This window comes from Rhinolophus sinicus, linkage group LG05 (assembly GCF_036562045.2).
Source record: "Rhinolophus sinicus isolate RSC01 linkage group LG05, ASM3656204v1, whole genome shotgun sequence".
NCBI lineage: Eukaryota > Metazoa > Chordata > Mammalia > Chiroptera > Rhinolophidae > Rhinolophus > Rhinolophus sinicus.
The window spans coordinates 78,263,823-78,273,827 of record NC_133755.1 but is presented as its reverse complement, the minus strand read 5'-3'; positions in this window follow the sequence as shown (position 1 = coordinate 78,273,827).

Genomic DNA, 10,005 nt, shown 5'->3' with positions numbered 1-10,005 from the left:
TCCAGGGTCATTTTTCTAAAAGTGCCAGTTCGCTTTTATTATCCCCCCTGGCACTTGATCAAGATCTTTTCTCTAAAAGCATGTTGATCAACAGTCAGGTCTTCCAGTCTCAGGTTTTCCAATCTTCAGCCTTTTGTCCTCTAGTGTCAGGAAGGACCTCCTCTGGGTTCCATCTCTTACATCAAGAGGAGAGTGCAGGGATGGGGAGCAGCTGGTGTCCAGGGTTGATGGGCATCAGGAGCAGAGCTTAAAAACAATAAGAATTAAGGGTAGAATTAGAACATAGCAACCTAGCTTTCTGGTAGGTATAAACCAGGAGCTCAAGCTTGTAGATGAGATAAAGACTATTATCATCAAAGTTCTTGATGATAGATTCAACAACCAGAGAGACTGGTAACCCATTTCCTTAGAGGTCACCTGCTTTAAATTTTGACAGCTTTAGGTTCAGGTCACCAGACTGTGTGCAGTTCCAATCAGGGTTTGGTGCCTTCTTTAGGTGTGACACGTGTATCCAAGAGTCTACTCCCTGCAGTTCAGCAGCACAGAGGTTGGTCAACAGTATCTGGTAAGGGCCCTTCCAGTGTGACTGGAGGGAATCCTTTTTGAGGTGTCTTTTCCAGTAAACAAAATCTCCAGGTTGTAGAGTATGAATTTTTAAGATTTCAATTCCCTGGAGTGCTCTGTGAAACAATGGTTCTACTAAAGCATGATTGTTGTAGATAGAAGCAATTAATCCCTTACAGTATTGAAGCATATCTCCATTCACCAGCTGTGGATCAGGAGGCAGGAGCCAAATGCATACAGCGTCCTGCAATTATCTCGAAAGGTGAGAGCTTATGAGTCCCAAAGGGGTAGATCTGAGATTTAAAAGGACTAATGGCTGCTCTTGGCCAAGGTATTTTAAGAGTTTCTACACATTTTGCCAGTTGAGTCTTAATAATACCATTAGTGCATTCAACCAATACTAAAGATTGGGGATGGTAAGCACAGTGAAAATGTTGCAGAACTGGCCAAACAGCACGGACTTGCTTTAGCACCTGCCCAGTGAAATGGGTTCCTCGATCACTGTGGAGTTCAAGGGGAGTTCCCCAAGTGGGAATAATCTTTTCTAACAGTACTTTAGCCACTGCAGGTGCATTAGCTTGTCTGCAAGGGAAAGCTTCAGTCCAGTGAGAAAACACATCATGACTAAAACATACTTGTATCCACGAGATGGGGGAAGCTGTATGAAGTCCATTTGCCAGACCTCAAATGGTCCGTATGGCAACTTAAAATGTCCAGGGGCAGTGTGAACAGTGTGAGTTGTACTTTAGACAGGTGGGACACCTTAGGTAGGCACTTTTTGTAGCCTTGTTAATATCTCCGCACCAATATTGGTACGTGAATGCTACCCTTTTGTCAGTAGACCAATGAATGGTTCAGTGATTAGGAGTGGGGATTTTTATCATTATGTAGGACTGGGTTGTTATTTGGGCCAAACCAGAGTCTTCTCCTTATTAAAAAAGCAACTGTTAGATCTCCAGTGTTGTTTCTCTTTTTCAGACACTGATTGTTGGGCTTCTCTTGTCAGCTTTTTTAAGTTATCAACTGTGGAGAAGTTTCTCTCTGGACATGACGCAGGTTTGACTGCTGCTGATGCCTTTTAGGAAAGCATTCTTAGCAGAAATGTCAGCAAGGTGATTTCCTTTAGCTTCCAGAGAATCAAATTTAGGATGTCCTGGAATCTTAATAATGACTAAGGCATCAGGTAGAAGTATAGCATCCAATAATTTCTGTATCTATGGACCATTTTTAATTTTACCTCCATTGGAGGTAAGGAAATCACATTATTTCCATAGCATTCCAAAGTCGTGAGCCACTCCAAAAGCATACCTACTGTCAGTATAAATGTTGACAGCTTTACCCTTTGCTAAAATGCAAGCTCGAGTGAGGCATATAATTCAGCCTGCTGTGCTTAAGTGGCCAGAGTCAAAGGTGCTGCCTCAATGACTTCAGAAGGGACTGAACAGCATAACCAGCACAGTACTCACCACAGTCGTTTTTTAAGTATGGACCATCTGTAAACCATGATAGATCAGCTTTACGTAGAGGAATCTTTTGCAAATCGTCACGAGGAGTCAGGAGGTGATCCGTCAATGTCTGACAGTCATGAGGAGCTTTCTCAGTCTCAGAAGGAAGCAAAGTAGCTGGATTAAGGTTATTAAGATGTGAAAGGGTTAAATGGAAGTGGTTAACAATAGGGTTTCATAGGAAGTAAGACAACTGACTGAAAGATGCTGGGTGTGATGAGAATTCAGGAGAGCTTCTACCGCATGAGGCACAAAGATGGTGAGGGGATTTCACAACAATTTCCTCGTGGCCTTAACCAGAAGAGCAGCAGCCGCAATGGCTCTAAGGCAAGGGGCGGGGGATCCCCAAGCCACAGGGTGCAGTTGCTGACTATATAGTACCCTAAGGGTCTATGTTGATCTCCACATTTCTGAGTGAGCACCCCAGGGGCATCTCCTTCCTTTTTATGCACAGAAAAGAAAAAGGGAATGTGGTAGTTATGATGCCCAAGGGAAGGTGAGTTTCTTAAAATTACCATATTCAAGGCCTTAAAGGCCATGTCATCTGTTCTTCCCATGAAGTTGGGTCAGGACTGTCATTCTTTAATAGCACATATAGAGGTTTTGCCATAAGAGAGATTTGGGATCCCATTCCGGCAATAGCCAACTAGCCCAAGGAAACCTCACAATCGGTGCTTAGTCTCGGGCCTTGGGAAACTTAGGACGCCATGGAGCCTGTCTGGGTCCAGGTACAGACCTTGTTCCGATATCAGATGTTACAAATATCCAACCTGAGTTTGAGCAAATTGTAATTTTTCTTCAGAGACCTTATATTCCTTTAAGGCCAAAAGTATCAACATGGATACTATCATCCTGTAGGAAACCTGAGGAGAGCAAAGAAGTAAATCATCCACATATTGTAACAAGGTGGAACCTTTAGGGAAAACTACGTCATTCAAATCAGTCTTCAGAATCTGTGAGAAATAAGGGCTGTCAGTAACACCCAGAGGTAAATTACTTTCCTTCCCAGGTGAAAGCAAAACGTATCGGCTAGCTTCATGGAGTGGGATGCTAAGGAATGCACTGCATAGGAGTAACACCATAGGAACGGCAGCAGTGAGGTGGTCTTCTTGAGTTCTCCTCCGGAACTTACCACAAATTGAACATCTGTAACCTATCAAAGGACTCTCTGCTCATCACACAGAACAGCTAAGAGACTTGTAGCAGGATTACTTGAAGGTGGGCAAATTGGGCGAGCAGGGGAAGAGGGAAGAGAGCAGAGTGGAGACCGCGGCCTGCCCGCATCTGCTGAGATGCAGGGGATCCCCGGACAGAACAGAGACCACAAGAGCCAGGAGGTGGGCTCTTTCCCTGCGTCCCACAGTTGATCTCTCCTGCCGAGAGAGCACCATATTCAGCATTTGAGGCAATAACCTCAGCTGAGACCTCCAGTTGGGCCCTAGGTTGGACAAAGGACGTAAATACCATACCTGGGCCCCTCACCCGATTCTCCCAATCCTACCCCCACCCTTCCAGAGACTCAAGCTGGTCCCTAAACTGAGGAGTACTGTCAGATTACAGAGGAGTCATAGCACTCAGGATCTGGGAAGACCTGGCTTGCAGCTCTGACCCAGGGAAGAGGCTGGGAAGAGTGTGACACTGCTGGACTGGGAGAGAGAAGAGTCCTCCATCCCCAGCTCCCACCTTTGCTGGCCTGCCTGGGGCAGAGCAATTACAACTGTGGTGACATACCCAGGGGACAGCAGCAAGCAGCAGATGCTGCTCTGGGCTTTCAGCAGCTCAGAAATCTCCCACCCTCCACACACACACACACACACACACACACACACACACACAAAAGAAGTGCTCTAAGACTCAGGAGACCTGGGCTGATAGTGTTACTCTCAGCGCACATATGTGCAGGCAAGAGCAGAAACTGCACTGACTTTGTAAAAACTACCATCCAGACTATTGTGTCCAGCGGAACACAGGCAGCGAGAGAACAAGAAGGGGCAGAAAAGGGATAAGAAAGAAACAGACATCAAGAAAGTTATGAAACAGGGAGCCAAGTGTCTCCCAGCCTCAAAGGACTGAGAGCCCCGAATTGGGCTGCCTTGTGGCTTTTATTGATGCACACACAAGGAAGTAGCATTGTTTTCTCCATGGTCTGTGACTTTCATACATTATACTAGGAAACTGATTCAAACTAATCACCCTTGCCTGCAAACAGCTGAACTGTCAGTTTCAGGATGTACCTCCCCAAGGGATAAAACCTTTGTGCTGAAACTTACTGATATGAATAGATGGAGAACTGTTATCACATCATTGACTCTCTTCCCAAGCAGGTTGTGGGAAGGAATATAGCCACAGAGGCAGAAGCTCTCCTTAGCTGGGGGAAGGTGGGGGTCTATGCCCACCTCTATCAACCCCGTGGGTTCTCCTATTGGTCCCAACGTGGCTGTGCCTGGCTTAGGTTGTTCCCCCCGTGGAGAATCTTACCCATCATTGGCTAACCAGCCATCCTTTGGGGCCAAACAGGGAGACATAAGGTGTAAGCATAAAGGTGAAGCAAAGTCCCTGAAAGGATTAGTCTCAAAGACTCTTCTTTCTTTAGGGGCAGGTACGAGGGGACAGATGTGTTGGCTGCTGCGTGACAACAATGGACAACTTTAGATTCAGTCTCATTTAGAAGCCTCAATATACCACTCAAAATAAGCATTCCATTTCTCTTAATTACAGTGCTGTCAGTATCCAATTTTGTTTTAAGAAAATCAAGTTTGGGAATCACAAAATTTCCCCAAAGTGGCCACTGATTTTCTAAATTAGTCAGATTTGTCCATTTAATTAAATTTGTGCATGAAAATTCCCTGCAGGTTTTAAACATATACTCGGCTGGTGTCCCGGTTGGATGGACAGTTTTAGAAGGCTTTGACAGGCAATACCTCATTTTTAATACTGGGCCTGAAACCGTTCACAGCTCGAGCTATCTGCAGGTCTTTAGCTCACCTTACTCTAGAACAGTCTGATCACTGAGAATCAGGCCAAAGAATAAAAGCCAGTTCCAGGGAAATAACCAACTCTCGGTGGGTTAAGCCATGGCCTGAGCTGAGTGACATTCCTCTCATTTTCTCAGTGTGACAGCACAGTCTAATACTGGCCAAACCAAGCAATTTCACTATAAATAACCTCTACCCCCAAAGGGACTTCAGATGAAGACAAAATTTTGTCTTAAAGGACAGCTTGCTTTCCAAAGAATTCAAGTTGCTCTGCCACAATGAGTACTCACAGACCACGCAGACAAACAAATAGGCCTTTAATGCATGCACGCACACACACACAGACACACACACACACACGCATACACGTGCTCACACGCACGCACACACACGCACACACACACGCACACATACATGCACACACAGACACACATACACATTTTAAAAAAACAATTCCTGAATAAAACCTGGAGAGCGTCAGACGCAAAGGAATCTGCTCAGGTCCAGGAGAGACCACACCTGAGACCTCTAAGTCGGGGAGCAAAAAGGCATCAAGCCGAAATGGCTCAGTTAGGTGCCAAAGCTGGTTTGCTCACTGTTCAGAAGCTGCCAGAGTTTGTTCTTCCCTGGATCCAAGATGAGCCCCCTAAATGTCGACTGGACAATATAATTTTTCGGGTGGTCTATCAAAAGAAGGTTTATTCAGGAAAAGAAAAAAGCAAAACCACCGCAGCAGCGTGAGAATGTGCACCTCTGGCCAGTGGCCCTACTGCAGCTTTCCACCCCTCTCCCAAGATGGCCCCTATATGTATCCCTCCCACCGGAAGTTAGAACCACAGTTTTAACAGCAAATCAGGCCTAGAGAGTAAGAGGAAGCCCAGCTCTATCCATAGACCTCCCAGCTCCCAGGTCATCCTCGGTCATTTTTCTTAATGTGCCAGTTTGCTTCTATCACACGTCATGAGTTTCCTGACAGGAGGACCCGTGTCGTGCAGGGAGGCCTGCGGGGTCTCTGCTCCCACTCCCCATACAAGAACGCAGGACATGGTGAGGCCAAAAAGGAACACCCATGGAGCCATAGATGGGGGAATCATACCACTATATTCTCTCTGGTGGCACTATACTCTCACTGGAGGCTGGATCCACATGTCCGCAAACCGCCATCCACACTTGCCAGCCCAGCCACCATCTTCTTGCTAGCCCCCATTCTTTCTCTCTTCTCCTTCTCTAGCGTAGCCACAGCAGTTATATTAGTGGCCAATGGCTCACTGGTTACAGCTGACGGCCAACTAGCCACAGCTGATGGCCATGCAATCACAGTTGATGGCCATTTACTACCTCAGCCAGCACCTGTCTATGTGAGGCCGAGAGCCTGGAAACTGCTTTCTGGGGCTCTGTCCCCACACTCCACCCCTACAGGCTCTCGCCTCACAATCTACGTGACAAGCGTCTTCCGCGAGGGGACCTGTGCGAGGAGCCTGGAGGTGAACTCAACATCCTGGACACAGCCAGGCTCTCTGGGCACAGCCAGGGTTTCTCAGGGCACCACCAGTACTTCTGGGCACAGCCAGACTTCCTGGACTTCTTAGGGTACCACCTGTCTTCCCGGACACAGCCAGGGTTTCTCAGGGCACTGCCACTCTCTCTGGGAACAGCCCGACTTCCTGGGCACAGCCAGGGCATCTTCAGGGCACAGCCAGACTTCCTGGACTCAGCCAGGGTTCTCAGGGCACTGCCACTCTCTGTGGGCACAGCCACACTTCCTGGACACAGCCAGGGCTCTCAGGGCACTGCCACTCTCTCTGTGCCTCTCAGGGTACCCTGCTGGAACAACAGCGACTCACAATCAAGGTGCTTACATATTCTCAATGGCGGCCAGTCAAGAGACAAAAGCAAATATCCCCCAGTTCCACTAACAACAGTTCCCAAACAAACAGTCAAGTGGTCCATTAAATTAGGGATGGAAGGCAATTCCCCATAGTCCATAGTCATTCACCAGGGCTGTCCTGGGAGTGAGGGACGACTGTGACCTCACCCTCATCTCCCACGGAGGACTCAGCAAGCGTTACTTCCTGGGACTACAAGTCCTGCATCCGGGCTGCCCGAGCAGGAACCTCCCGGCCCACAGGGCCGCAACGACCTTCGCTTTCTCCAGCCTGTGCTGGTTGGGGAACCGTCCACATCTTTCCACCCCTCCACGGGGCTCCATCTCTCCAGCAGCTGCATGGCTTTTCCTGTGCTGGTGGGAGAACCGTCCACGTCCTCCCACCCCTCCACGGGGGTCCAGCTCTCCGGCAGCTGCTCCTCCTGGTCTTCCTCAGACTGGGTGTTCATACACACAAACTGCTCCACCGTCCTTTGGAGAGCTTTGGCTGGCACCGTACCCTGCTCGCTGCGCCATTTGTCGTGCAGGGAGGCCTGCGGGGTCTCTGCTCCCGCTCCCCATACAAGAACGCAGGATATGGTGAGGCCAAAAAGGAACACCCACGGAGCCATAGGTAGGGGAGTCATACCACTATATTCTCTCTGGCGGCACTATACTCTCACTGGAGGCTGGATCCACACTGTCCGCAAACCGCCATCCACGCTTGCCAGCCCAGCCGCCATCTTCTTGCTAGCCCCCATTCTTTCTCTCTCTCCCTCTGCTAGCACAGCCACAGCAGTTATATTAGTGGCCAATGGCTCACTGGTTACAGCTGACGGCCAACTAGCCACAGCTGATGGCCATGCAATCACAGTTGATGGCCATTTACTACCGGAGCCAGCACCTGTCTATGTGAGGCCGAGAGCCTGGAAACTGCTTTCTGGGGCTCTGTCCCCACAACCCGACACTGTTTGTGAGAAGAAGTAAAACCACAGAGAGATGGGGAAATCCCCAGCACTGAGCTTCCCCGCCCCAAACACCGTCCTCGAGCCGGAGATGCTGAGAATGACGCCCAGAGACTTGGGACTTTGCCCTGAGTCCACCTACTGCTCTGAGCGCTCACATTCTCCGTTAGTTGCTGCAGGGGTGAGTCAGTGATTCTTAAACATTAAGTTTCTGATATCTATGCAGTCTTGGAAATTAGTGAGGACCCCAAAGATAATTTTGTTTATGTGGGTGATATCTATTAATAGTTAAGATACTAGAAATAATAGTTCTTAAAAATATTTATTAATATACTTAGAATAATATTAATCACCCAGTGCATGTTAATAAATGTTTTTTTATGAAATATAAATATTTCCCAAAATGAACAGGGTAGTGAGAAGACTGGATCGGTTTACATTTTACATTTTTGCAAGTCTCATGCTCATCTCTCATTAGAAGACTGCTGAATTTTCATGTTTTTTCTGCATTTAACCTATTTTCATTGAAGTATATGAAAAAAATAAAGCCTCGCATATATTTAGAAGAACTTTTTAAGTAACTTTCTCAGATAATTGTGTATATTCATCTTGGATACTAAATTAAAACTACACAAGAGTTAGTTTCTCAAATGTTATTTGCAAACTGAAAAAATACCACTCAGTATTTACTATTCTGCTATATTAAAATCCACAGGCCTGTCCTGCACGATGAATGGCTCTTTTATGATTTATTTGAAGTAATGCATTGTTTCACAAAGTTATGTAGATCTTCCAGTGTTGATGCACTTAATCACAAATGATTAAAAAAAACCCCACCACATTCATTAATATTATCACAGATCCCACTGGAAAACTTTGTCAGTACTGGGAAGATGTTAACCTTCAATGATAGTACACAAGTTTTTCAAAATCTGGTTTTCTCTTGAGAGCTTACATTTTATAAAGGCAACGACTAATGTTAGTCAACTGTCATCTGTTATTTGATTACCTTGAAGGTAGAAGCTCACGTTTATTTTTGAGAAAGTGCATGCAAATTAACCAAGTCTAACTAATCATAGTTTGTTATTCATTCTTTCAAGTAAAAATGCTACTCCATAAAAAAGGGGCTGGCTCAGCTGATACAAATTAATTTCCTTAGGAAACAGTACTTTGGAATCTAGCAGAAGTGCCTTATGTGTATATCCTGTATCATTGTATAAGATATTTTAAAATCTGATTTAAGGATGATGATTTAGTAAAGATAATAGTTTTTAATCCATCAACATTTAAAAATGAAACTGATTTTTTATTTTTTTCTTCTCTACAAGTAAGTTGTGGTGAAGAATAACTACAGCAGTGGTACCATGGCCTCCATTCTTGCTAAGTTTTACCTCAATGCAAGTGTCAATATATTGAAAAGGCAAACGATGTCTAAGTTGTCATGAAAATAGTTTTGACATCATGGATCCTGAGGAAGGGTCTCAGGGACTTAAGGGGTCAACAGACCACTCTTTGAGAACTGGTGTTCTGGTTAAACCAAGGAGAGTCTCCGAGCTGGCCCCTGCCTTTCCTCCTCCTCACTTCCCAGAATCCCTTTCCCTCAGCTGGATTCACTGCCTCCCCACGCTTGTCATAGAGCTTTGCTGCTGGGCCCCTGAAGAGAATTCACCCCGTGGAAATTTGATACCAGAGTGTCCTCATTCTGGGAAAGGAGGTGGAAGGACACGTGTTTCCCCTTTGGAATTGGCACACCTGAAGGCACCAGACCCACTAATAACCTAACTTGGTTTTGTCATTCATCAGTTTAATATGTGGTCATATTTTAGACAGAAATCTGACTGAGTTTGTATGAGAAATAATATTGGCCCTTTCATTTCCCATGGGTCTAGTGTTCTGACTTGAAGCTCACAATAAAAGAAGAGCAGCTCGGTCCAATAGAATGTTTTGTAATGAAGGAATTGTTCTAGAGCTGCATGTCCAATATGTAGCTATTGAGCAGTTGAAATGTGGTGATAACCTAAAAACAAAAGGCCTTTCAAAGTGAGAAACAACAGAATTCATTTGAGATACAAAAAGAAAAAATGAATAGACATTGGAAAGGAAGCATTGATTCAGGCAGAAGCCTAAATAGT